This window comes from Schistocerca piceifrons, chromosome 1 (assembly GCF_021461385.2).
Source record: "Schistocerca piceifrons isolate TAMUIC-IGC-003096 chromosome 1, iqSchPice1.1, whole genome shotgun sequence".
NCBI lineage: Eukaryota > Metazoa > Arthropoda > Insecta > Orthoptera > Acrididae > Schistocerca > Schistocerca piceifrons.
This window is the reverse complement of record NC_060138.1, coordinates 91416752-91444606: the sequence shown is the minus strand read 5'-3', so window position 1 is coordinate 91444606 and position 27855 is coordinate 91416752. Positions and strand designations below refer to the sequence as shown.

General features: G+C 43.3%; 22 non-coding genes across 22 annotated transcripts; all 22 read left to right on the top strand.

The window, feature by feature from the left end:
* Positions 1 to 226: 226 nt before the first annotated feature.
* Positions 227 to 299, top strand: Trnar-ucu. The gene has a single exon. It is a non-coding gene; the product is annotated as a tRNA-Arg (tRNA).
* Positions 300 to 1526: 1227 nt separating this feature from the next.
* Positions 1527 to 1599, top strand: Trnar-ucu. The gene has a single exon. It is a non-coding gene; the product is annotated as a tRNA-Arg (tRNA).
* Positions 1600 to 2826: 1227 nt separating this feature from the next.
* Trnar-ucu lies at positions 2827 to 2899 on the top strand. The gene has a single exon. It is a non-coding gene; the product is annotated as a tRNA-Arg (tRNA).
* A 1227-nt stretch (positions 2900 to 4126) lies between these two features.
* Positions 4127 to 4199, top strand: Trnar-ucu. Its single transcript has one exon. It is a non-coding gene; the product is annotated as a tRNA-Arg (tRNA).
* Positions 4200 to 5426: 1227 nt separating this feature from the next.
* On the top strand, positions 5427 to 5499 carry Trnar-ucu. The gene has a single exon. It is a non-coding gene; the product is annotated as a tRNA-Arg (tRNA).
* A 1227-nt stretch (positions 5500 to 6726) lies between these two features.
* Positions 6727 to 6799, top strand: Trnar-ucu. Its single transcript has one exon. It is a non-coding gene; the product is annotated as a tRNA-Arg (tRNA).
* A 1227-nt stretch (positions 6800 to 8026) lies between these two features.
* Trnar-ucu lies at positions 8027 to 8099 on the top strand. The gene has a single exon. It is a non-coding gene; the product is annotated as a tRNA-Arg (tRNA).
* A 1227-nt stretch (positions 8100 to 9326) lies between these two features.
* On the top strand, positions 9327 to 9399 carry Trnar-ucu. Its single transcript has one exon. It is a non-coding gene; the product is annotated as a tRNA-Arg (tRNA).
* A 1227-nt stretch (positions 9400 to 10626) lies between these two features.
* Trnar-ucu lies at positions 10627 to 10699 on the top strand. Its single transcript has one exon. It is a non-coding gene; the product is annotated as a tRNA-Arg (tRNA).
* A 1227-nt stretch (positions 10700 to 11926) lies between these two features.
* On the top strand, positions 11927 to 11999 carry Trnar-ucu. Its single transcript has one exon. It is a non-coding gene; the product is annotated as a tRNA-Arg (tRNA).
* Positions 12000 to 13226: 1227 nt separating this feature from the next.
* On the top strand, positions 13227 to 13299 carry Trnar-ucu. The gene has a single exon. It is a non-coding gene; the product is annotated as a tRNA-Arg (tRNA).
* A 1227-nt stretch (positions 13300 to 14526) lies between these two features.
* On the top strand, positions 14527 to 14599 carry Trnar-ucu. Its single transcript has one exon. It is a non-coding gene; the product is annotated as a tRNA-Arg (tRNA).
* Positions 14600 to 15826: 1227 nt separating this feature from the next.
* Trnar-ucu lies at positions 15827 to 15899 on the top strand. The gene has a single exon. It is a non-coding gene; the product is annotated as a tRNA-Arg (tRNA).
* A 1227-nt stretch (positions 15900 to 17126) lies between these two features.
* Positions 17127 to 17199, top strand: Trnar-ucu. Its single transcript has one exon. It is a non-coding gene; the product is annotated as a tRNA-Arg (tRNA).
* Positions 17200 to 18426: 1227 nt separating this feature from the next.
* On the top strand, positions 18427 to 18499 carry Trnar-ucu. The gene has a single exon. It is a non-coding gene; the product is annotated as a tRNA-Arg (tRNA).
* Positions 18500 to 19726: 1227 nt separating this feature from the next.
* Positions 19727 to 19799, top strand: Trnar-ucu. Its single transcript has one exon. It is a non-coding gene; the product is annotated as a tRNA-Arg (tRNA).
* A 1227-nt stretch (positions 19800 to 21026) lies between these two features.
* On the top strand, positions 21027 to 21099 carry Trnar-ucu. Its single transcript has one exon. It is a non-coding gene; the product is annotated as a tRNA-Arg (tRNA).
* A 1227-nt stretch (positions 21100 to 22326) lies between these two features.
* Positions 22327 to 22399, top strand: Trnar-ucu. The gene has a single exon. It is a non-coding gene; the product is annotated as a tRNA-Arg (tRNA).
* A 1227-nt stretch (positions 22400 to 23626) lies between these two features.
* Positions 23627 to 23699, top strand: Trnar-ucu. Its single transcript has one exon. It is a non-coding gene; the product is annotated as a tRNA-Arg (tRNA).
* A 1227-nt stretch (positions 23700 to 24926) lies between these two features.
* On the top strand, positions 24927 to 24999 carry Trnar-ucu. Its single transcript has one exon. It is a non-coding gene; the product is annotated as a tRNA-Arg (tRNA).
* A 1227-nt stretch (positions 25000 to 26226) lies between these two features.
* Positions 26227 to 26299, top strand: Trnar-ucu. The gene has a single exon. It is a non-coding gene; the product is annotated as a tRNA-Arg (tRNA).
* A 1227-nt stretch (positions 26300 to 27526) lies between these two features.
* Trnar-ucu lies at positions 27527 to 27599 on the top strand. The gene has a single exon. It is a non-coding gene; the product is annotated as a tRNA-Arg (tRNA).
* The last annotated feature ends 256 nt before the right edge of the window (positions 27600 to 27855 follow it).

The window sequence follows — 27855 nt, the reverse complement described above, 5'->3', positions numbered from 1 at the left end:
ATTGTACAGAGCAACTCTGTCAATACGCAGGTGTTTCAATCAGTAGGGCCATGGTAAACAGAGCGATTCGGAGTGATGTATAGTGTCTGCTACATAAATAATAAGTCTTTGATGTAATTGCTTCAGAGAAATATGAAAGTAAGCCTATCAGAAAAGTAACGCGAGACATGTAGCACGGGTCATGTCTTGGAGAATCTCTTACATCTGAGCCCATCACTTGCGCAGCGTTCCTTTGGCGCAGAGGATAGCGCGTTGGACTTCTAATCCAAAGGTCGTGGGTTCGATCCCCACAAGGGATGGGCAATTTTTAAAAATATGTGCCAATCACGAGATGGGTATTGACATATGGGTAACCACAAGCGTCTTCAAAAGGTGAAAATTGTTGTGACCTCAGTTCTATGCTTAAATATGTTAACCTTACACATACAAGCAAAATTCTCGTAGATCTGTTATCCATGACGCTGTTATGTGTAAATGCTGTAGAAACGGAACCATATCTTCACGTGCCTGTTCACGCAAATTTTCTTTCAATACCCAATTTTTACCTACAGATAGAAATATAGCAATAGAACGCACATTTTGTACAGAAACAAATACAATGAAGAGTGAAATAATTTTGTATTACTTCACGAGTCAATGTATGTAATCCCAGTCATGATCTTTAATTCTTCCAGCCCAAGCTGAGAGGGTTTCAGTTTTCTCGGCCACAAGTGAGAAAAGTAGACTGTTTCACAACAAGATATAGTACTATGGTTCCTTAACTGTTCCCATTAAACAATGGCACTCTGTATCTATAGAGACGGCGGCAATATTCGCTTCAGCACAGGGGGCTTTTGCTGGAGACTGTCAGGAGGCGACTTGCTGGATACATGAAGGGAGAAGACCAGACAGAGACGTCTGACGCTCCGCTGACGCTTGCAGAAAACTACATTAAGTATGATTCCCGCCTATAACTGACGGCGAGAGAGATGCATCATCTGTCCACGTCTCATCGAAACACACTGTCACCAAGCAATGGCTGACGCTTCGAGGACGGCACGAAATTGCCAGGGAGGTGATGCAGCTAACGTTCCTGGCAAATGTGCTAACAGGACACACACGTCCATTGGAGTGTATACATATGATGGGGACCGGCTGTGACACAGCAGTCAACCAAAGTCAAAAAATGTGACTAATCATACAGTGCTTCCAGTGTGTCGTTTACCACTTTGTGAGTGGATGCTGTTCTAAAGAGCGTAATTCCCATTTATCTGTAAACAGCGCACGTGAGCGAATCTAATAGCAGCACTGTGTTACTACTATTGTACAGAGCAACTCTGTCAATACGCAGGTGTTTCAATCAGTAGGGCCATGGTAAACAGAGCGATTCGGAGTGATGTATAGTGTCTGCTACATAAATAATAAGTCTTTGATGTAATTGCTTCAGAGAAATATGAAAGTAAGCCTATCAGAAAAGTACCGCGAGACATGTAGCACGGGTCATGTCTTGGAGAATCTCTTACATCTGAGCCCATCACTTGCGCAGCGTCCCTTTGGCGCAGAGGATAGCGCGTTGGACTTCTAATCCAAAGGTCGTGGGTTCGATCCCCACAAGGGACGGGCAATTTTTAAAAATATGTGCCAATCACGAGATGGGTATTGACATATGGGTAACCACAAGCGTCTTCAAAAGGTGAAAATTGTTGTGACCTCAGTTCTATGCTTAAATATGTTAACCTTACACATACAAGCAAAATTCTCGTAGATCTGTTATCCATGACGCTGTTATGTGTAAATGCTGTAGAAACGGAACCATATCTTCACGTGCCTGTTCACGCAAATTTTCTTTCAATACCCAATTTTTACCTACAGATATAAATATAGCAATAGAACGCACATTTTGTACAGAAACAAATACAATGAAGAGTGAAATAATTTTGTATTACTTCACGAGTCAATGTATGTAATCCCAGTCATGATCTTTAATTCTTCCAGCCCAAGCTGAGAGGGTTTCAGTTTTCTCGGCCACAAGTGAGAAAAGTAGACTGTTTCACAACAAGATATAGTACTATGGTTCCTTAACTGTTCCCATTAAACAATGGCACTCTGTATCTATAGAGACGGCGGCAATATTCGCTTCAGCACAGGGGGCTTTTGCTGGAGACTGTCAGGAGGGGACTTGCTGGATACATGAAGGGAGAAGACCAGACAGAGACGTCTGACGCTCCGCTGACGCTTGCAGAAAACTACATTAAGTATGATTCCCGCCTATAACTGACGGCGAGAGAGATGCATCATCTGTCCACGTCTCATCGAAACACACTGTCACCAAGCAATGGCTGACGCTTCGAGGACGGCACGAAATTGCCAGGGAGGTGATGCAGCTAACGTTCCTGGCAAATGTGCTAACAGGGCACACACGTCCATTGGAGTGTATACATATGATGGGGACCGGCTGTGACACAGCAGTCAACCAAAGTCAAAAAATGTGACTAATCATACAGTGCTTCCAGTGTGTCGTTTACCACTTTGTGAGTGGATGCAGTTCTAAAGAGCGTAATTCCCATTTATCTGTAAACAGCGCACGTGAGCGAATCTAATAGCAGCACTGTGTTACTACTATTGTACAGAGCAACTCTGTCAATACGCAGGTGTTTCAATCAGTAGGGCCATGGTAAACAGAGCGATTCGGAGTGATGTATAGTGTCTGCTACATAAATAATAAGTCTTTGATGTAATTGCTTCAGAGAAATATGAAAGTAAGCCTATCAGAAAAGTAACGCGAGACATGTAGCACGGGTCATGTCTTGGAGAATCTCTTACATCTGAGCCCATCACTTGCGCAGCGTCCCTTTGGCGCAGAGGATAGCGCGTTGGACTTCTAATCCAAAGGTCGTGGGTTCGATCCCCACAAGGGACGGGCAATTTTTAAAAATATGTGCCAATCACGAGATGGGTATTGACATATGGGTAACCACAAGCGTCTTCAAAAGGTGAAAATTGTTGTGACCTCAGTTCTATGCTTAAATATGTTAACCTTACACATACAAGCAAAATTCTCGTAGATCTGTTATCCATGACGCTGTTATGTGTAAATGCTGTAGAAACGGAACCATATCTTCACGTGCCTGTTCACGCAAATTTTCTTTCAATTCCCATTTTTTACCTACAGATAGAAATATAGCAATAGAACGCACATTTTGTACAGAAACAAATACAATGAAGAGTGAAATAATTTTGTATTACTTCACGAGTCAATGTATGTAATCCCAGTCATGATCTTTAATTCTTCCAGCCCAAGCTGAGAGGGTTTCAGTTTTCTCGGCCACAAGTGAGAAAAGTAGACTGTTTCACAACAAGATATAGTACTATGGTTCCTTAACTGTTCCCATTAAACAATGGCACTCTGTATCTATAGAGACGGCGGCAATATTCGCTTCAGCACAGGGGGCTTTTGCTGGAGACTGTCAGGAGGGGACTTGCTGGATACATGAAGGGAGAAGACCAGACAGAGACGTCTGACGCTCCGCTGACGCTTGCAGAAAACTACATTAAGTATGATTCCCGCCTATAACTGACGGCGAGAGAGATGCATCATCTGTCCACGTCTCATCGAAACACACTGTCACCAAGCAATGGCTGACGCTTCGAGGACGGCACGAAATTGCCAGGGAGGTGATGCAGCTAACGTTCCTGGCAAATGTGCTAACAGGGCACACACGTCCATTGGAGTGTATACATATGATGGGGACCGGCTGTGACACAGCAGTCAACCAAAGTGAAAAAATGTGACTAATCATACAGTGCTTCCAGTGTGTCGTTTACCACTTTGTGAGTGGATGCTGTTCTAAAGAGCGTAATTCCCATTTATCTGTAAACAGCGCACGTGAGCGAATCTAATAGCAGCACTGTGTTACTACTATTGTACAGAGCAACTCTGTCAATACGCAGGTGTTTCAATCAGTAGGGCCATGGTAAACAGAGCGATTCGGAGTGATGTATAGTGTCTGCTACATAAATAATAAGTCTTTGATGTAATTGCTTCAGAGAAATATGAAAGTAAGCCTATCAGAAAAGTAACGCGAGACATGTAGCACGGGTCATGTCTTGGAGAATCTCTTACATCTAAGCCCATCACTTGCGCAGCGTCCGTTTGGCGCAGAGGATAGCGCGTTGGACTTCTAATCCGAAGGTCGTGGGTTCGATCCCCACAAGGGACGGGCAATTTTTAAAAATATGTGCCAATCACGAGATGGGTATTGACATATGGGTAACCACAAGCGTCTTCAAAAGGTGAAAATTGTTGTGACCTCAGTTCTATGCTTAAATATGTTAACCTTACACATACAAGCAAAATTCTCGTAGATCTGTTATCCATGACGCTGTTATGTGTAAATGCTGTAGAAACGGAACCATATCTTCACGTGCCTGTTCACGCAAATTTTCTTTCAATACCCAATTTTTACCTACAGATAGAAATATAGCAATAGAACGCACATTTTGTACAGAAACAAATACAATGAAGAGTGAAATAATTTTGTATTACTTCACGAGTCAATGTATGTAATCCCAGTCATGATCTTTAATTCTTCCAGCCCAAGCTGAGAGGGTTTCAGTTTTCTCGGCCACAAGTGAGAAAAGTAGACTGTTTCACAACAAGATATAGTACTATGGTTCCTTAACTGTTCCCATTAAACAATGGCACTCTGTATCTATAGAGACGGCGGCAATATTCGCTTCAGCACAGGGGGCTTTTGCTGGAGACTGTCAGGAGGGGACTTGCTGGATACATGAAGGGAGAAGACCAGACAGAGACGTCTGACGCTCCGCTGACGCTTGCAGAAAACTACATTAAGTATGATTCCCGCCTATAACTGACGGCGAGAGAGATGCATCATCTGTCCACGTCTCATCGAAACACACTGTCACCAAGCAATGGCTGACGCTTCGAGGACGGCACGAAATTGCCAGGGAGGTGATGCAGCTAACGTTCCTGGCAAATGTGCTAACAGGACACACACGTCCATTGGAGTGTATACATATGATGGGGACCGGCTGTGGCACAGCAGTCAACCAAAGTCAAAAAATGTGACTAATCATACAGTACTTCCAGTGTGTCGTTTACCACTTTGTGAGTGGATGCTGTTCTAAAGAGCGTAATTCCCATTTATCTGTAAACAGCGCACGTGAGCGAATCTAATAGCAGCACTGTGTTACTACTATTGTACAGAGCAACTCTGTCAATACGCAGGTGTTTCAATCAGTAGGGCCATGGTAAACAGAGCGATTCGGAGTGATGTATAGTGTCTGCTACATAAATAATAAGTCTTTGATGTAATTGCTTCAGAGAAATATGAAAGTAAGCCTATCAGAAAAGTAACGCGAGACATGTAGCACGGGTCATGTCTTGGAGAATCTCTTACATCTGAGCCCATCACTTGCGCAGCGTCCCTTTGGCGCAGAGGATAGCGCGTTGGACTTCTAATCCAAAGGTCTTGGGTTCGATCCCCACAAGGGACGGGCAATTTTGAAAAATATGTGCCAATCACGAGATGGGTATTGACATATGGGTAACCACAAGCGTCTTCAAAAGGTGAAAATTGTTGTGACCTCAGTTCTATGCTTAAATATGTTAACCTTACACATACAAGCAAAATTCTCGTAGATCTGTTATCCATGACGCTGTTATGTGTAAATGCTGTAGAAACGGAACCATATCTTCACGTGCCTGTTCACGCAAATTTTCTTTCAATACCCAATTTTTACCTACAGATAGAAATATAGCAATAGAACGCACATTTTGTACAGAAACAAATACAGTGAAGAGTGAAATAATTTTGTATTACTTCACGAGTCAATGTATGTAATCCCAGTCATGATCTTTAATTCTTCCAGCCCAAGCTGAGAGGGTTTCAGTTTTCTCGGCCACAAGTGAGAAAAGTAGACTGTTTCACAACAAGATATAGTACTATGGTTCCTTAACTGTTCCCATTAAACAATGGCACTCTGTATCTATAGAGACGGCGGCAATATTCGCTTCAGCACAGGGGGCTTTTGCTGGAGACTGTCAGGAGGGGACTTGCTGGATACATGAAGGGAGAAGACCAGACAGAGACGTCTGACGCTCCGCTGACGCTTGCAGAAAACTACATTAAGTATGATTCCCGCCTATAACTGACGGCGAGAGAGATGCATCATCTGTCCACGTCTCATCGAAACACACTGTCACCAAGCAATGGCTGACGCTTCGAGGACGGCACGAAATTGCCAGGGAGGTGATGCAGCTAACGTTCCTGGCAAATGTGCTAACAGGACACACACGTCCATTGGAGTGTATACATATGATGGGGACCGGCTGTGACACAGCAGTCAACCAAAGTCAAAAAATGTGACTAATCATACAGTACTTCCAGTGTGTCGTTTACCACTTTGTGAGTGGATGCTGTTCTAAAGAGCGTAATTCCCATTTATCTGTAAACAGCGCACGTGAGCGAATCTAATAGCAGCACTGTGTTACTACTATTGTACAGAGCAACTCTGTCAATACGCAGGTGTTTCAATCAGTAGGGCCATGGTAAACAGAGCGATTCGGAGTGATGTATAGTGTCTGCTACATAAATAATAAGTCTTTGATGTAATTGCTTCAGAGAAATATGAAAGTAAGCCTATCAGAAAAGTAACGCGAGACATGTAGCACGGGTCATGTCTTGGAGAATCTCTTACACCTGAGCCCATCACTTGCGCAGCGTCCCTTTGGCGCAGAGGATAGCGCGTTGGACTTCTAATCCAAAGGTCTTGGGTTCGATCCCCACAAGGGACGGGCAATTTTGAAAAATATGTGCCAATCACGAGATGGGTATTGACATATGGGTAACCACAAGCGTCTTCAAAAGGTGAAAATTGTTGTGACCTCAGTTCTATGCTTAAATATGTTAACCTTACACATACAAGCAAAATTCTCGTAGATCTGTTATCCATGACGCTGTTATGTGTAAATGCTGTAGAAACGGAACCATATCTTCACGTGCCTGTTCACGCAAATTTTCTTTCAATACCCAATTTTTACCTACAGATAGAAATATAGCAATAGAACGCACATTTTGTACAGAAACAAATACAGTGAAGAGTGAAATAATTTTGTATTACTTCACGAGTCAATGTATGTAATCCCAGTCATGATCTTTAATTCTTCCAGCCCAAGCTGAGAGGGTTTCAGTTTTCTCGGCCACAAGTGAGAAAAGTAGACTGTTTCACAACAAGATATAGTACTATGGTTCCTTAACTGTTCCCATTAAACAATGGCACTCTGTATCTATAGAGACGGCGGCAATATTCGCTTCAGCACAGGGGGCTTTTGCTGGAGACTGTCAGGAGGGGACTTGCTGGATACATGAAGGGAGAAGACCAGACAGAGACGTCTGACGCTCCGCTGACGCTTGCAGAAAACTACATTAAGTATGATTCCCGCCTATAACTGACGGCGAGAGAGATGCATCATCTGTCCACGTCTCATCGAAACACACTGTCACCAAGCAATGGCTGACGCTTCGAGGACGGCACGAAATTGCCAGGGAGGTGATGCAGCTAACGTTCCTGGCAAATGTGCTAACAGGGCACACACGTCCATTGGAGTGTATACATATGATGGGGACCGGCTGTGACACAGCAGTCAACCAAAGTCAAAAAATGTGACTAATCATACAGTGCTTCCAGTGTGTCGTTTACCACTTTGTGAGTGGATGCTGTTCTAAAGAGCGTAATTCCCATTTATCTGTAAACAGCGCACGTGAGCGAATCTAATAGCAGCACTGTGTTACTACTATTGTACAGAGCAACTCTGTCAATACGCAGGTGTTTCAATCAGTCGGGCCATGGTAAACAGAGCGATTCGGAGTGATGTATAGTGTCTGCTACATAAATAATAAGTCTTTGATGTAATTGCTTCAGAGAAATATGAAAGTAAGCCTATCAGAAAAGTAACGCGAGACATGTAGCACGGGTCATGTCTTGGAGAATCTCTTACATCTGAGCCCATCACTTGCGCAGCGTCCCTTTGGCGCAGAGGATAGCGCGTTGGACTTCTAATCCAAAGGTCGTGGGTTCGATCCCCACAAGGGACGGGCAATTTTTAAAAATATGTGCCAATCACGAGATGGGTATTGACATATGGGTAACCACAAGCGTCTTCAAAAGGTGAAAATTGTTGTGACCTCAGTTCTATGCTTAAATATGTTAACCTTACACATACAAGCAAAATTCTCGTAGATCTGTTATCCATGACGCTGTTATGTGTAAATGCTGTAGAAACGGAACCATATCTTCACGTGCCTGTTCACGCAAATTTTCTTTCAATACCCAATTTTTACCTACAGATAGAAATATAGCAATAGAACGCACATTTTGTACAGAAACAAATACAATGAAGAGTGAAATAATTTTGTATTACTTCACGAGTCAATGTATGTAATCCCAGTCATGATCTTTAATTCTTCCAGCCCAAGCTGAGAGGGTTTCAGTTTTCTCGGCCACAAGTGAGAAAAGTAGACTGTTTCACAACAAGATATAGTACTATGGTTCCTTAACTGTTCCCATTAAACAATGGCACTCTGTATCTATAGAGACGGCGGCAATATTCGCTTCAGCACAGGGGGCTTTTGCTGGAGACTGTCAGGAGGGGACTTGCTGGATACATGAAGGGAGAAGACCAGACAGAGACGTCTGACGCTCCGCTGACGCTTGCAGAAAACTACATTAAGTATGATTCCCGCCTATAACTGACGGCGAGAGAGATGCATCATCTGTCCACGTCTCATCGAAACACACTGTCACCAAGCAATGGCTGACGCTTCGAGGACGGCACGAAATTGCCAGGGAGGTGATGCAGCTAACGTTCCTGGCAAATGTGCTAACAGGACACACACGTCCATTGGAGTGTATACATATGATGGGGACCGGCTGTGACACAGCAGTCAACCAAAGTCAAAAAATGTGACTAATCATACAGTGCTTCCAGTGTGTCGTTTACCACTTTGTGAGTGGATGCTGTTCTAAAGAGCGTAATTCCCATTTATCTGTAAACAGCGCACGTGAGCGAATCTAATAGCAGCACTGTGTTACTACTATTGTACAGAGCAACTCTGTCAATACGCAGGTGTTTCAATCAGTAGGGCCATGGTAAACAGAGCGATTCGGAGTGATGTATAGTGTCTGCTACATAAATAATAAGTCTTTGATGTAATTGCTTCAGAGAAATATGAAAGTAAGCCTATCAGAAAAGTAACGCGAGACATGTAGCACGGGTCATGTCTTGGAGAATCTCTTACATCTGAGCCCATCACTTGCGCAGCGTCCCTTTGGCGCAGAGGATAGCGCGTTAGACTTCTAATCCAAAGGTCGTGGGTTCGATCCCCACAAGGGACGGGCAATTTTTAAAAATATGTGCCAATCACGAGATGGGTATTGACATATGGGTAACCACAAGCGTCTTCAAAAGGTGAAAATTGTTGTGACCTCAGTTCTATGCTTAAATATGTTAACCTTACACATACAAGCAAAATTCTCTTAGATCTGTTATCCATGACGCTGTTATGTGTAAATGCTGTAGAAACGGAACCATATCTTCACGTGCCTGTTCACGCAAATTTTCTTTCAATACCCAATTTTTACCTACAGATAGAAATATAGCAATAGAACGCACATTTTGTACAGAAACAAATACAATGAAGAGTGAAATAATTTTGTATTACTTCACGAGTCAATGTATGTAATCCCAGTCATGATCTTTAATTCTTCCAGCCCAAGCTGAGAGGGTTTCAGTTTTCTCGGCCACAAGTGAGAAAAGTAGACTGTTTCACAACAAGATATAGTACTATGGTTCCTTAACTGTTCCCATTAAACAATGGCACTCTGTATCTATAGAGACGGCGGCAATATTCGCTTCAGCACAGGGGGCTTTTGCTGGAGACTGTCAGGAGGGGACTTGCTGGATACATGAAGGGAGAAGACCAGACAGAGACGTCTGACGCTCCGCTGACGCTTGCAGAAAACTACATTAAGTATGATTCCCGCCTATAACTGACGGCGAGTGAGATGCATCATCTGTCCACGTCTCATCGAAACACACTGTCACCAAGCAATGGCTGACGCTTCGAGGACGGCACGAAATTGCCAGGGAGGTGATGCAGCTAACGTTCCTGGCAAATGTGCTAACAGGACACACACGTCCATTGGAGTGTATACATATGATGGGGACCGGCTGTGACACAGCAGTCAACCAAAGTCAAAAAATGTGACTAATCATACAGTGCTTCCAGTGTGTCGTTTACCACTTTGTGAGTGGATGCTGTTCTAAAGAGCGTAATTCCCATTTATCTGTAAACAGCGCACGTGAGCGAATCTAATAGCAGCACTGTGTTACTACTATTGTACAGAGCAACTCTGTCAATACGCAGGTGTTTCAATCAGTAGGGCCATGGTAAACAGAGCGATTCGGAGTGATGTATAGTGTCTGCTACATAAATAATAAGTCTTTGATGTAATTGCTTCAGAGAAATATGAAAGTAAGCCTATCAGAAAAGTAACGCGAGACATGTAGCACGGGTCATGTCTTGGAGAATCTCTTACATCTGAGCCCATCACTTGCGCAGCGTCCCTTTGGCGCAGAGGATAGCGCGTTAGACTTCTAATCCAAAGGTCGTGGGTTCGATCCCCACAAGGGACGGGCAATTTTTAAAAATATGTGCCAATCACGAGATGGGTATTGACATATGGGTAACCACAAGCGTCTTCAAAAGGTGAAAATTGTTGTGACCTCAGTTCTATGCTTAAATATGTTAACCTTACACATACAAGCAAAATTCTCTTAGATCTGTTATCCATGACGCTGTTATGTGTAAATGCTGTAGAAACGGAACCATATCTTCACGTGCCTGTTCACGCAAATTTTCTTTCAATACCCAATTTTTACCTACAGATAGAAATATAGCAATAGAACGCACATTTTGTACAGAAACAAATACAATGAAGAGTGAAATAATTTTGTATTACTTCACGAGTCAATGTATGTAATCCCAGTCATGATCTTTAATTCTTCCAGCCCAAGCTGAGAGGGTTTCAGTTTTCTCGGCCACAAGTGAGAAAAGTAGACTGTTTCACAACAAGATATAGTACTATGGTTCCTTAACTGTTCCCATTAAACAATGGCACTCTGTATCTATAGAGACGGCGGCAATATTCGCTTCAGCACAGGGGGCTTTTGCTGGAGACTGTCAGGAGGGGACTTGCTGGATACATGAAGGGAGAAGACCAGACAGAGACGTCTGACGCTCCGCTGACGCTTGCAGAAAACTACATTAAGTATGATTCCCGCCTATAACTGACGGCGAGTGAGATGCATCATCTGTCCACGTCTCATCGAAACACACTGTCACCAAGCAATGGCTGACGCTTCGAGGACGGCACGAAATTGCCAGGGAGGTGATGCAGCTAACGTTCCTGGCAAATGTGCTAACAGGACACACACGTCCATTGGAGTGTATACATATGATGGGGACCGGCTGTGACACAGCAGTCAACCAAAGTCAAAAAATGTGACTAATCATACAGTGCTTCCAGTGTGTCGTTTACCACTTTGTGAGTGGATGCTGTTCTAAAGAGCGTAATTCCCATTTATCTGTAAACAGCGCACGTGAGCGAATCTAATAGCAGCACTGTGTTACTACTATTGTACAGAGCAACTCTGTCAATACGCAGGTGTTTCAATCAGTAGGGCCATGGTAAACAGAGCGATTCGGAGTGATGTATAGTGTCTGCTACATAAATAATAAGTCTTTGATGTAATTGCTTCAGAGAAATATGAAAGTAAGCCTATCAGAAAAGTAACGCGAGACATGTAGCACGGGTCATGTCTTGGAGAATCTCTTACATCTGAGCCCATCACTTGCGCAGCGTCCCTTTGGCGCAGAGGATAGCGCGTTGGACTTCTAATCCAAAGGTCGTGGGTTCGATCCCCACAAGGGACGGGCAATTTTTAAAAATATGTGCCAATCACGAGATGGGTATTGACATATGGGTAACCACAAGCGTCTTCAAAAGGTGAAAATTGTTGTGACCTCAGTTCTATGCTTAAATATGTTAACCTTACACATACAAGCAAAATTCTCGTAGATCTGTTATCCATGACGCTGTTATGTGTAAATGCTGTAGAAACGGAACCATATCTTCACGTGCCTGTTCACGCAAATTTTCTTTCAATACCCAATTTTTACCTACAGATAGAAATATAGCAATAGAACGCACATTTTGTACAGAAACAAATACAATGAAGAGTGAAATAATTTTGTATTACTTCACGAGTCAATGTATGTAATCCCAGTCATGATCTTTAATTCTTCCAGCCCAAGCTGAGAGGGTTTCAGTTTTCTCGGCCACAAGTGAGAAAAGTAGACTGTTTCACAACAAGATATAGTACTATGGTTCCTTAACTGTTCCCATTAAACAATGGCACTCTGTATCTATAGAGACGGCGGCAATATTCGCTTCAGCACAGGGGGCTTTTGCTGGAGACTGTCAGGAGGGGACTTGCTGGATACATGAAGGGAGAAGACCAGACAGAGACGTCTGACGCTCCGCTGACGCTTGCAGAAAACTACATTAAGTATGATTCCCGCCTATAACTGACGGCGAGAGAGATGCATCATCTGTCCACGTCTCATCGAAACACACTGTCACCAAGCAATGGCTGACGCTTCGAGGACGGCACGAAATTGCCAGGGAGGTGATGCAGCTAACGTTCCTGGCAAATGTGCTAACAGGACACACACGTCCATTGGAGTGTATACATATGATGGGGACCGGCTGTGACACAGCAGTCAACCAAAGTCAAAAAATGTGACTAATCATACAGTGCTTCCAGTGTGTCGTTTACCACTTTGTGAGTGGATGCTGTTCTAAAGAGCGTAATTCCCATTTATCTGTAAACAGCGCACGTGAGCGAATCTAATAGCAGCACTGTGTTACTACTATTGTACAGAGCAACTCTGTCAATACGCAGGTGTTTCAATCAGTAGGACCATGGTAAACAGAGCGATTCGGAGTGATGTATAGTGTCTGCTACATAAATAATAAGTCTTTGATGTAATTGCTTCAGAGAAATATGAAAGTAAGCCTATCAGAAAAGTAACGCGAGACATGTAGCACGGGTCATGTCTTGGAGAATCTCTTACATCTGAGCCCATCACTTGCGCAGCGTCCCTTTGGCGCAGAGGATAGCGCGTTGGACTTCTAATCCAAAGGTCGTGGGTTCGATCCCCACAAGGGACGGGCAATTTTTAAAAATATGTGCCAATCACGAGATGGGTATTGACATATGGGTAACCACAAGCGTCTTCAAAAGGTGAAAATTGTTGTGACCTCAGTTCTATGCTTAAATATGTTAACCTTACACATACAAGCAAAATTCTCGTAGATCTGTTATCCATGACGCTGTTATGTGTAAATGCTGTAGAAACGGAACCATATCTTCACGTGCCTGTTCACGCAAATTTTCTTTCAATACCCAATTTTTACCTACAGATAGAAATATAGCAATAGAACGCACATTTTGTACAGAAACAAATACAATGAAGAGTGAAATAATTTTGTATTACTTCACGAGTCAATGTATGTAATCCCAGTCATGATCTTTAATTCTTCCAGCCCAAGCTGAGAGGGTTTCAGTTTTCTCGGCCACAAGTGAGAAAAGTAGACTGTTTCACAACAAGATATAGTACTATGGTTCCTTAACTGTTCCCATTAAACGATGGCACTCTGTATCTATAGAGACGGCGGCAATATTCGCTTCAGCACAGGGGGCTTTTGCTGGAGACTGTCAGGAGGGGACTTGCTGGATACATGAAGGGAGAAGACCAGACAGAGACGTCTGACGCTCCGCTGACGCTTGCAGAAAACTACATTAAGTATGATTCCCGCCTATAACTGACGGCGAGAGAGATGCATCATCTGTCCACGTCTCATCGAAACACACTGTCACCAAGCAATGGCTGACGCTTCGAGGACGGCACGAAATTGCCAGGGAGGTGATGCAGCTAACGTTCCTGGCAAATGTGCTAACAGGACACACACGTCCATTGGAGTGTATACATATGATGGGGACCGGCTGTGACACAGCAGTCAACCAAAGTCAAAAAATGTGACTAATCATACAGTGCTTCCAGTGTGTCGTTTACCACTTTGTGAGTGGATGCTGTTCTAAAGAGCGTAATTCCCATTTATCTGTAAACAGCCCACGTGAGCGAATCTAATAGCAGCACTGTGTTACTACTATTGTACAGAGCAACTCTGTCAATACGCAGGTGTTTCAATCAGTAGGGCCATGGTAAACAGAGCGATTCGGAGTGATGTATAGTGTCTGCTACATAAATAATAAGTCTTTGATGTAATTGCTTCAGAGAAATATGAAAGTAAGCCTATCAGAAAAGTAACGCGAGACATGTAGCACGGGTCATGTCTTGGAGAATCTCTTACATCTGAGCCCATCACTTGCGCAGCGTCCCTTTGGCGCAGAGGATAGCGCGTTGGACTTCTAATCCAAAGGTCGTTGGCTCGATCGCCACAAGGGACGGGCAATTTTTAAAAATATGTGCCAATCACGAGATGGGTATTGACATATGGGTAACCACAAGCGTCTTCAAAAGGTGAAAATTGTTGTGACCTCAGTTCTATGCTTAAATATGTTAACCTTACACATACAAGCAAAATTCTCGTAGATCTGTTATCCATGACGCTGTTATGTGTAAATGCTGTAGAAACGGAACCATATCTTCACGTGCCTGTTCACGCAAATTTTCTTTCAATACCCAATTTTTACCTACAGATAGAAATATAGCAATAGAACGCACATTTTGTACAGAAACAAATACAATGAAGAGTGAAATAATTTTGTATTACTTCACGAGTCAATGTATGTAATCCCAGTCATGATCTTTAATTCTTCCAGCCCAAGCTGAGAGGGTTTCAGTTTTCTCGGCCACAAGTGAGAAAAGTAGACTGTTTCACAACAAGATATAGTACTATGGTTCCTTAACTGTTCCCATTAAACAATGGCACTCTGTATCTATAGAGACGGCGGCAATATTCGCTTCAGCACAGGGGGCTTTTGCTTGAGACTGTCAGGAGGGGACTTGCTGGATACATGAAGGGAGAAGACCAGACAGAGACGTCTGACGCTCCGCTGACGCTTGCAGAAAACTACATTAAGTATGATTCCCGCCTATAACTGACGGCGAGAGAGATGCATCATCTGTCCACGTCTCATCGAAACACACTGTCACCAAGCAATGGCTGACGCTTCGAGGACGGCACGAAATTGCCAGGGAGGTGATGCAGCTAACGTTCCTGGCAAATGTGCTAACAGGGCACACACGTCCATTGGAGTGTATACATATGATGGGGACCGGCTGTGACACAGCAGTCAACCAAAGTCAAAAAATGTGACTAATCATACAGTGCTTCCAGTGTGTCGTTTACCACTTTGTGAGTGGATGCTGTTCTAAAGAGCGTAATTCCCATTTATCTGTAAACAGCGCACGTGAGCGAATCTAATAGCAGCACTGTGTTACTACTATTGTACAGAGCAACTCTGTCAATACGCAGGTGTTTCAATCAGTAGGGCCATGGTAAACAGAGCGATTCGGAGTGATGTATAGTGTCTGCTACATAAATAATAAGTCTTTGATGTAATTGCTTCAGAGAAATATGAAAGTAAGCCTATCAGAAAAGTAACGCGAGACATGTAGCACGGGTCATGTCTTGGAGAATCTCTTACATCTGAGCCCATCACTTGCGCAGCGTCCCTTTGGCGCAGAGGATAGCGCGTTGGACTTCTAATCCAAAGGTCGTGGGTTCGATCCCCACAAGGGACGGGCAATTTTTAAAAATATGTGCCAATCACGAGATGGGTATTGACATATGGGTAACCACAAGCGTCTTCAAAAGGTGAAAATTGTTGTGACCTCAGTTCTATGCTTAAATATGTTAACCTTACACATACAAGCAAAATTCTCGTAGATCTGTTATCCATGACGCTGTTATGTGTAAATGCTGTAGAAACGGAACCATATCTTCACGTGCCTGTTCACGCAAATTTTCTTTCAATACCCAATTTTTACCTACAGATAGAAATATAGCAATAGAACGCACATTTTGTACAGAAACAAATACAATGAAGAGTGAAATAATTTTGTATTACTTCACGAGTCAATGTATGTAATCCCAGTCATGATCTTTAATTCTTCCAGCCCAAGCTGAGAGGGTTTCAGTTTTCTCGGCCACAAGTGAGAAAAGTAGACTGTTTCACAACAAGATATAGTACTATGGTTCCTTAACTGTTCCCATTAAACAATGGCACTCTGTATCTATAGAGACGGCGGCAATATTCGCTTCAGCACAGGGGGCTTTTGCTTGAGACTGTCAGGAGGGGACTTGCTGGATACATGAAGGGAGAAGACCAGACAGAGACGTCTGACGCTCCGCTGACGCTTGCAGAAAACTACATTAAGTATGATTCCCGCCTATAACTGACGGCGAGAGAGATGCATCATCTGTCCACGTCTCATCGAAACACACTGTCACCAAGCAATGGCTGACGCTTCGAGGACGGCACGAAATTGCCAGGGAGGTGATGCAGCTAACGTTCCTGGCAAATGTGCTAACAGGGCACACACGTCCATTGGAGTGTATACATATGATGGGGACCGGCTGTGACACAGCAGTCAACCAAAGTCAAAAAATGTGACTAATCATACAGTGCTTCCAGTGTGTCGTTTACCACTTTGTGAGTGGATGCTGTTCTAAAGAGCGTAATTCCCATTTATCTGTAAACAGCGCACGTGAGCGAATCTAATAGCAGCACTGTGTTACTACTATTGTACAGAGCAACTCTGTCAATACGCAGGTGTTTCAATCAGTAGGGCCATGGTAAACAGAGCGATTCGGAGTGATGTATAGTGTCTGCTACATAAATAATAAGTCTTTGATGTAATTGCTTCAGAGAAATATGAAAGTAAGCCTATCAGAAAAGTAACGCGAGACATGTAGCACGGGTCATGTCTTGGAGAATCTCTTACATCTGAGCCCATCACTTGCGCAGCGTCCCTTTGGCGCAGAGGATAGCGCGTTGGACTTCTAATCCAAAGGTCGTGGGTTCGATCCCCACAAGGGACGGGCAATTTTTAAAAATATGTGCCAATCACGAGATGGGTATTGACATATGGGTAACCACAAGCGTCTTCAAAAGGTGAAAATTGTTGTGACCTCAGTTCTATGCTTAAATATGTTAACCTTACACATACAAGCAAAATTCTCGTAGATCTGTTATCCATGACGCTGTTATGTGTAAATGCTGTAGAAACGGAACCATATCTTCACGTGCCTGTTCACGCAAATTTTCTTTCAATACCCAATTTTTACCTACAGATAGAAATATAGCAATAGAACGCACATTTTGTACAGAAACAAATACAATGAAGAGTGAAATAATTTTGTATTACTTCACGAGTCAATGTATGTAATCCCAGTCATGATCTTTAATTCTTCCAGCCCAAGCTGAGAGGGTTTCAGTTTTCTCGGCCACAAGTGAGAAAAGTAGACTGTTTCACAACAAGATATAGTACTATGGTTCCTTAACTGTTCCCATTAAACAATGGCACTCTGTATCTATAGAGACGGCGGCAATATTCGCTTCAGCACAGGGGGCTTTTGCTTGAGACTGTCAGGAGGGGACTTGCTGGATACATGAAGGGAGAAGACCAGACAGAGACGTCTGACGCTCCGCTGACGCTTGCAGAAAACTACATTAAGTATGATTCCCGCCTATAACTGACGGCGAGAGAGATGCATCATCTGTCCACGTCTCATCGAAACACACTGTCACCAAGCAATGGCTGACGCTTCGAGGACGGCACGAAATTGCCAGGGAGGTGATGCAGCTAACGTTCCTGGCAAATGTGCTAACAGGGCACACACGTCCATTGGAGTGTATACATATGATGGGGACCGGCTGTGACACAGCAGTCAACCAAAGTCAAAAAATGTGACTAATCATACAGTGCTTCCAGTGTGTCGTTTACCACTTTGTGAGTGGATGCTGTTCTAAAGAGCGTAATTCCCATTTATCTGTAAACAGCGCACGTGAGCGAATCTAATAGCAGCACTGTGTTACTACTATTGTACAGAGCAACTCTGTCAATACGCAGGTGTTTCAATCAGTAGGGCCATGGTAAACAGAGCGATTCGGAGTGATGTATAGTGTCTGCTACATAAATAATAAGTCTTTGATGTAATTGCTTCAGAGAAATATGAAAGTAAGCCTATCAGAAAAGTAACGCGAGACATGTAGCACGGGTCATGTCTTGGAGAATCTCTTACATCTGAGCCCATCACTTGCGCAGCGTCCATTTGGCGCAGAGGATAGCGCGTTGGACTTCTAATCCAAAGGTCGTGGGTTCGATCGCCACAAGGGACGGGCAATTTTTAAAAATATGTGCCAATCACGAGATGGGTATTGACATATGGGTAACCACAAGCGTCTTCAAAAGGTGAAAATTGTTGTGACCTCAGTTCTATGCTTAAATATGTTAACCTTACACATACAAGCAAAATTCTCGTAGATCTGTTATCCATGACGCTGTTATGTGTAAATGCTGTAGAAACGGAACCATATCTTCACGTGCCTGTTCACGCAAATTTTCTTTCAATACCCAATTTTTACCTACAGATAGAAATATAGCAATAGAACGCACATTTTGTACAGAAACAAATACAATGAAGAGTGAAATAATTTTGTATTACTTCACGAGTCAATGTATGTAATCCCAGTCATGATCTTTAATTCTTCCAGCCCAAGCTGAGAGGGTTTCAGTTTTCTCGGCCACAAGTGAGAAAAGTAGACTGTTTCACAACAAGATATAGTACTATGGTTCCTTAACTGTTCCCATTAAACAATGGCACTCTGTATCTATAGAGACGGCGGCAATATTCGCTTCAGCACAGGGGGCTTTTGCTGGAGACTGTCAGGAGGGGACTTGCTGGATACATGAAGGGAGAAGACCAGACAGAGACGTCTGACGCTCCGCTGACGCTTGCAGAAAACTACATTAAGTATGATTCCCGCCTATAACTGACGGCGAGAGAGATGCATCATCTGTCCACGTCTCATCGAAACACACTGTCACCAAGCAATGGCTGACGCTTCGAGGACGGCACGAAATTGCCAGGGAGGTGATGCAGCTAACGTTCCTGGCAAATGTGCTAACAGGGCACACACGTCCATTGGAGTGTATACATATGATGGGGACCGGCTGTGACACAGCAGTCAACCAAAGTCAAAAAATGTGACTAATCATACAGTGCTTCCAGTGTGTCGTTTACCACTTTGTGAGTGGATGCTGTTCTAAAGAGCGTAATTCCCATTTATCTGTAAACAGCGCACGTGAGCGAATCTAATAGCAGCACTGTGTTACTACTATTGTACAGAGCAACTCTGTCAATACGCAGGTGTTTCAATCAGTAGGGCCATGGTAAACAGAGCGATTCGGAGTGATGTATAGTGTCTGCTACATAAATAATAAGTCTTTGATGTAATTGCTTCAGAGAAATATGAAAGTAAGCCTATCAGAAAAGTAACGCGAGACATGTAGCACGGGTCATGTCTTGGAGAATCTCTTACATCTGAGCCCATCACTTGCGCAGCGTCCCTTTGGCGCAGAGGATAGCGCGTTGGACTTCTAATCCAAAGGTCGTGGGTTCGATCCCCACAAGGGACGGGCAATTTTTAAAAATATGTGCCAATCACGAGATGGGTATTGACATATGGGTAACCACAAGCGTCTTCAAAAGGTGAAAATTGTTGTGACCTCAGTTCTATGCTTAAATATGTTAACCTTACACATACAAGCAAAATTCTCGTAGATCTGTTATCCATGACGCTGTTATGTGTAAATGCTGTAGAAACGGAACCATATCTTCACGTGCCTGTTCACGCAAATTTTCTTTCAATACCCAATTTTTACCTACAGATAGAAATATAGCAATAGAACGCACATTTTGTACAGAAACAAATACAATGAAGAGTGAAATAATTTTGTATTACTTCACGAGTCAATGTATGTAATCCCAGTCATGATCTTTAATTCTTCCAGCCCAAGCTGAGAGGGTTTCAGTTTTCTCGGCCACAAGTGAGAAAAGTAGACTGTTTCACAACAAGATATAGTACTATGGTTCCTTAACTGTTCCCATTAAACAATGGCACTCTGTATCTATAGAGACGGCGGCAATATTCGCTTCAGCACAGGGGGCTTTTGCTGGAGACTGTCAGGAGGGGACTTGCTGGATACATGAAGGGAGAAGACCAGACAGAGACGTCTGACGCTCCGCTGACGCTTGCAGAAAACTACATTAAGTATGATTCCCGCCTATAACTGACGGCGAGAGAGATGCATCATCTGTCCACGTCTCATCGAAACACACTGTCACCAAGCAATGGCTGACGCTTCGAGGACGGCACGAAATTGCCAGGGAGGTGATGCAGCTAACGTTCCTGGCAAATGTGCTAACAGGGCACACACGTCCATTGGAGTGTATACATATGATGGGGACCGGCTGTGACACAGCAGTCAACCAAAGTCAAAAAATGTGACTAATCATACAGTGCTTCCAGTGTGTCGTTTACCACTTTGTGAGTGGATGCTGTTCTAAAGAGCGTAATTCCCATTTATCTGTAAACAGCGCACGTGAGCGAATCTAATAGCAGCACTGTGTTACTACTATTGTACAGAGCAACTCTGTCAATACGCAGGTGTTTCAATCAGTAGGGCCATGGTAAACAGAGCGATTCGGAGTGATGTATAGTGTCTGCTACATAAATAATAAGTCTTTGATGTAATTGCTTCAGAGAAATATGAAAGTAAGCCTATCAGAAAAGTAACGCGAGACATGTAGCACGGGTCATGTCTTGGAGAATCTCTTACATCTGAGCCCATCACTTGCGCAGCGTCCCTTTGGCGCAGAGGATAGCGCGTTGGACTTCTAATCCAAAGGTCGTGGGTTCGATCCCCACAAGGGACGGGCAATTTTTAAAAATATGTGCCAATCACGAGATGGGTATTGACATATGGGTAACCACAAGCGTCTTCAAAAGGTGAAAATTGTTGTGACCTCAGTTCTATGCTTAAATATGTTAACCTTACACATACAAGCAAAATTCTCGTAGATCTGTTATCCATGACGCTGTTATGTGTAAATGCTGTAGAAACGGAACCATATCTTCACGTGCCTGTTCACGCAAATTTTCTTTCAATACCCAATTTTTACCTACAGATAGAAATATAGCAATAGAACGCACATTTTGTACAGAAACAAATACAATGAAGAGTGAAATAATTTTGTATTACTTCACGAGTCAATGTATGTAATCCCAGTCATGATCTTTAATTCTTCCAGCCCAAGCTGAGAGGGTTTCAGTTTTCTCGGCCACAAGTGAGAAAAGTAGACTGTTTCACAACAACATATAGTACTATGGTTCCTTAACTGTTCCCATTAAACAATGGCACTCTGTATCTATAGAGACGGCGGCAATATTCGCTTCAGCACAGGGGGCTTTTGCTGGAGACTGTCAGGAGGGGACTTGCTGGATACATGAAGGGAGAAGACCAGACAGAGACGTCTGACGCTCCGCTGACGCTTGCAGAAAACTACATTAAGTATGATTCCCGCCTATAACTGACGGCGAGAGAGATGCATCATCTGTCCACGTCTCATCGAAACACACTGTCACCAAGCAATGGCTGACGCTTCGAGGACGGCACGAAATTGCCAGGGAGGTGATGCAGCTAACGTTCCTGGCAAATGTGCTAACAGGGCACACACGTCCATTGGAGTGTATACATATGATGGGGACCGGCTGTGACACAGCAGTCAACCAAAGTCAAAAAATGTGACTAATCATACAGTGCTTCCAGTGTGTCGTTTACCACTTTGTGAGTGAATGCTGTTCTAAAGAGCGTAATTCCCATTTATCTGTAAACAGCGCACGTGAGCGAATCTAATAGCAGCACTGTGTTACTACTATTGTACAGAGCAACTCTGTCAATACGCAGGTGTTTCAATCAGTAGGGCCATGGTAAACAGAGCGATTCGGAGTGATGTATAGTGTCTGCTACATAAATAATAAGTCTTTGATGTAATTGCTTCAGAGAAATATGAAAGTAAGCCTATCAGAAAAGTAACGCGAGACATGTAGCACGGGTCATGTCTTGGAGAATCTCTTACATCTGAGCCCATCACTTGCGCAGCGTCCCTTTGGTGCAGAGGATAGCGCGTTGGACTTCTAATCCAAAGGTCGTGGGTTCGATCCCCACAAGGGACGGGCAATTTTTAAAAATATGTGCCAATCACGAGATGGGTATTGACATATGGGTAACCACAAGCGTCTTCAAAAGGTGAAAATTGTTGTGACCTCAGTTCTATGCTTAAATATGTTAACCTTACACATACAAGCAAAATTCTCGTAGATCTGTTATCCATGACGCTGTTATGTGTAAATGCTGTAGAAACGGAACCATATCTTCACGTGCCTGTTCACGCAAATTTTCTTTCAATACCCAATTTTTACCTACAGATAGAAATATAGCAATAGAACGCACATTTTGTACAGAAACAAATACAATGAAGAGTGAAATAATTTTGTATTACTTCACGAGTCAATGTATGTAATCCCAGTCATGATCTTTAATTCTTCCAGCCCAAGCTGAGAGGGTTTCAGTTTTCTCGGCCACAAGTGAGAAAAGTAGACTGTTTCACAACAAGATATAGTACTATGGTTCCTTAACTGTTCCCATTAAACAATGGCACTCTGTATCTATAGAGACGGCGGCAATATTCGCTTCAGCACAGGGGGCTTTTGCTGGAGACTGTCAGGAGGGGACTTGCTGGATACATGAAGGGAGAAGACCAGACAGAGACGTCTGACGCTCCGCTGACGCTTGCAGAAAACTACATTAAGTATGATTCCCGCCTATAACTGACGGCGAGAGAGATGCATCATCTGTCCACGTCTCATCGAAACACACTGTCACCAAGCAATGGCTGACGCTTCGAGGACGGCACGAAATTGCCAGGGAGGTGATGCACCTAACGTTCCTGGCAAATGTGCTAACAGGGCACACACGTCCATTGGAGTGTATACATATGATGGGGACCGGCTGTGACACAGCAGTCAACCAAAGTCAAAAAATGTGACTAATCATACAGTGCTTCCAGTGTGTCGTTTACCACTTTGTGAGTGGATGCTGTTCTAAAGAGCGTAATTCCCATTTATCTGTAAACAGCGCACGTGAGCGAATCTAATAGCAGCACTGTGTTACTACTATTGTACAGAGCAACTCTGTCAATACGCAGGTGTTTCAATCAGTAGGGCCATGGTAAACAGAGCGATTCGGAGTGATGTATAGTGTCTGCTACATAAATAATAAGTCTTTGATGTAATTGCTTCAGAGAAATATGAAAGTAAGCCTATCAGAAAAGTAACGCGAGACATGTAGCACGGGTCATGTCTTGGAGAATCTCTTACATCTGAGCCCATCACTTGCGCAGCGTCCATTTGGCGCAGAGGATAGCGCGTTGGACTTCTAATCCAAAGGTCGTGGGTTCGATCCCCACAAGGGACGGGCAATTTTTAAAAATATGTGCCAATCACGAGATGGGTATTGACATATGGGTAACCACAAGCGTCTTCAAAAGGTGAAAATTGTTGTGACCTCAGTTCTATGCTTAAATATGTTAACCTTACACATACAAGCAAAATTCTCGTAGATCTGTTATCCATGACGCTGTTATGTGTAAATGCTGTAGAAACGGAACCATATCTTCACGTGCCTGTTCACGCAAATTTTCTTTCAATACCCAATTTTTACCTACAGATAGAAATATAGCAATAGAACGCACATTTTGTACAGAAACAAATACAATGAAGAGTGAAATAATTTTGTATTACTTCACGAGTCAATGTATGTAATCCCAGTCATGATCTTTAATTCTTCCAGCCCAAGCTGAGAGGGTTTCAGTTTTCTCGGCCACAAGTGAGAAAAGTAGACTGTTTCACAACAAGATATAGTACTATGGTTCCTTAACTGTTCCCATTAAACAATGGCACTCTGTATCTATAGAGACGGCGGCAATATTCGCTTCAGCACAGGGGGCTTTTGCTGGAGACTGTCAGGAGGGGACTTGCTGGATACATGAAGGGAGAAGACCAGACAGAGACGTCTGACGCTCCGCTGACGCTTGCAGAAAACTACATTAAGTATGATTCCCGCCTATAACTGACGGCGAGAGAGATGCATCATCTGTCCACGTCTCATCGAAACACACTGTCACCAAGCAATGGCTGACGCTTCGAGGACGGCACGAAATTGCCAGGGAGGTGATGCAGCTAACGTTCCTGGCAAATGTGCTAACAGGGCACACACGTCCATTGGAGTGTATACATATGATGGGGACCGGCTGTGACACAGCAGTCAACCAAAGTCAAAAAATGTGACTAATCATACAGTGCTTCCAGTGTGTCGTTTACCACTTTGTGAGTGGATGCTGTTCTAAAGAGCGTAATTCCCATTTATCTGTAAACAGCGCACGTGAGCGAATCTAATAGCAGCACTGTGTTACTACTATTGTACAGAGCAACTCTGTCAATACGCAGGTGTTTCAATCAGTAGGGCCATGGTAAACAGAGCGATTCGGAGTGATGTATAGTGTCTGCTACATAAATAATAAGTCTTTGATGTAATTGCTTCAGAGAAATATGAAAGTAAGCCTATCAGAAAAGTAACGCGAGACATGTAGCACGGGTCATGTCTTGGAGAATCTCTTACATCTGAGCCCATCACTTGCGCAGCGTCCATTTGGCGCAGAGGATAGCGCGTTGGACTTCTAATCCAAAGGTCGTGGGTTCGATCCCCACAAGGGACGGGCAATTTTTAAAAATATGTGCCAATCACGAGATGGGTATTGACATATGGGTAACCACAAGCGTCTTCAAAAGGTGAAAATTGTTGTGACCTCAGTTCTATGCTTAAATATGTTAACCTTACACATACAAGCAAAATTCTCGTAGATCTGTTATCCATGACGCTGTTATGTGTAAATGCTGTAGAAACGGAACCATATCTTCACGTGCCTGTTCACGCAAATTTTCTTTCAATACCCAATTTTTACCTACAGATAGAAATATAGCAATAGAACGCACATTTTGTACAGAAACAAATACAATGAAGAGTGAAATAATTTTGTATTACTTCACGAGTCAATGTATGTAATCCCAGTCATGATCTTTAATTCTTCCAGCCCAAGCTGAGAGGGTTTCAGTTTTCTCGGCCACAAGTGAGAAAAGTAGACTGTTTCACAACAAGATATAGTACTATGGTTCCTTAACTGTTCCCATTAAACAATGGCACTCTGTATCTATAGAGACGGCGGCAATATTCGCTTCAGCACAGGGGGCTTTTGCTGGAGACTGTCAGGAGGGGACTTGCTGGATACATGAAGGGAGAAGACCAGACAGAGACGTCTGACGCTCCGCTGACGCTTGCAGAAAACTACATTAAGTATGATTCCCGCCTATAACTGACGGCGAGAGAGATGCATCATCTGTCCACGTCTCATCGAAACACACTGTCACCAAGCAATGGCTGACGCTTCGAGGACGGCACGAAATTGCCAGGGAGGTGATGCAGCTAACGTTCCTGGCAAATGTGCTAACAGGGCACACACGTCCATTGGAGTGTATACATATGATGGGGACCGGCTGTGACACAGCAGTCAACCAAAGTCAAAAAATGTGACTAATCATACAGTGCTTCCAGTGTGTCGTTTACCACTTTGTGAGTGAATGCTGTTCTAAAGAGCGTAATTCCCATTTATCTGTAAACAGCGCACGTGAGCGAATCTAATAGCAGCACTGTGTTACTACTATTGTACAGAGCAACTCTGTCAATACGCAGGTGTTTCAATCAGTAGGGCCATGGTAAACAGAGCGATTCGGAGTGATGTATAGTGTCTACTACATTAATAATAAGTCTTTGATGTAATTGCTTCAGAGAAATATGAAAGTAAGCCTATCAGAAAAGTAACGCGAGACATGTAGCATGGGTCATGTCTTGGAGAATCTCTTACATCTGAGCCCATCACTTGCGCAGCGTCCCTTTGGCGCAGAGGATAGCGCGTTGGACTTCTAATTCAAAGGTCGTGGGTTCGATCCCCACAAGGGACGGGCAATTTTTAAAAATATGTGCCAATCACGAGATGGGTATTGACATATGGGTAACCACAAGCGTCTTCAAAAGGTGAAAATTGTTGTGACCTCAGTTCTATGCTTAAATATGTTAACCTTACACATACAAGCAAAATTCTCGTAGATCTGTTATCCATGACGCTGTTATGTGTAAATGCTGTAGAAACGGAACCATATCTTCACGTGCCTGTTCACGCAAATTTTCTTTCAATACCCAATTTTTACCTACAGATAGAAATATAGCAATAGAACGCACATTTTGTACAGAAACAAATACAATGAAGAGTGAAATAATTTTGTATTACTTCACGAGTCAATGTATGTAATCCCAGTCATGATCTTTAATTCTTCCAGCCCAAGCTGAGAGGGTTTCAGTTTTCTCGGCCACAAGTGAGAAAAGTAGACTGTTTCACAACAAGATATAGTACTATGGTTCCTTAACTGTTCCCATTAAACAATGGCACTCTGTATCTATAGAGACGGCGGCAATATTCGCTTCAGCACAGGGGGCTTTTGCTTGAGACTGTCAGGAGGGGACTTGCTGGATACATGAAGGGAGAAGACCAGACAGAGACGTCTGACGCTCCGCTGACGCTTGCAGAAAACTACATTAAGTATGATTCCCGCCTATAACTGACGGCGAGAGAGATGCATCATCTGTCCACGTCTCATCGAAACACACTGTCACCAAGCAATGGCTGACGCTTCGAGGACGGCACGAAATTGCCAGGGAGGTGATGCAGCTAACGTTCCTGGCAAATGTGCTAACAGGGCACACACGTCCATTGGAGTGTATACATATGATGGGGACCGGCTGTGACACAGCAGTCAACCAAAGTCAAAAAATGTGACTAATCATACAGTGCTTCCAGTGTGTCGTTTACCACTTTGTGAGTGGATGCTGTTCTAAAGAGCGTAATTCCCATTTATCTGTAAACAGCGCACGTGAGCGAATCTAATAGCAGCACTGTGTTGCTACTATTGTACAGAGCAACTCTGTCAATACGCAGGTGTTTCAATCAGTAGGGCCATGGTAAACAGAGCGATTCGGAGTGATGTATAGTGTCTGCTACATAAATAATAAGTCTTTGATGTAATTGCTTCAGAGAAATATGAAAGTAAGCCTATCAGAAAAGTAACGCGAGACATGTAGCACGGGTCATGTCTTGGAGAATCTCTTACATCTGAGCCCATCACTTGCGCAGCGTCCCTTTGGCGCAGAGGATAGCGCGTTGGACTTCTAATCCAAAGGTCGTGGGTTCGATCCCCACAAGGGACGGGCAATTTTTAAAAATATGTGCCAATCACGAGATGGGTATTGACATATGGGTAACCACAAGCGTCTTCAAAAGGTGAAAATTGTTGTGACCTCAGTTCTATGCTTAAATATGTTAACCTTACACATACAAGCAAAATTCTCGTAGATCTGTTATCCATGACGCTGTTATGTGTAAATGCTGTAGAAACGGAACCATATCTTCACGTGCCTGTTCACGCAAATTTTCTTTCAATACCCAATTTTTACCTACAGATAG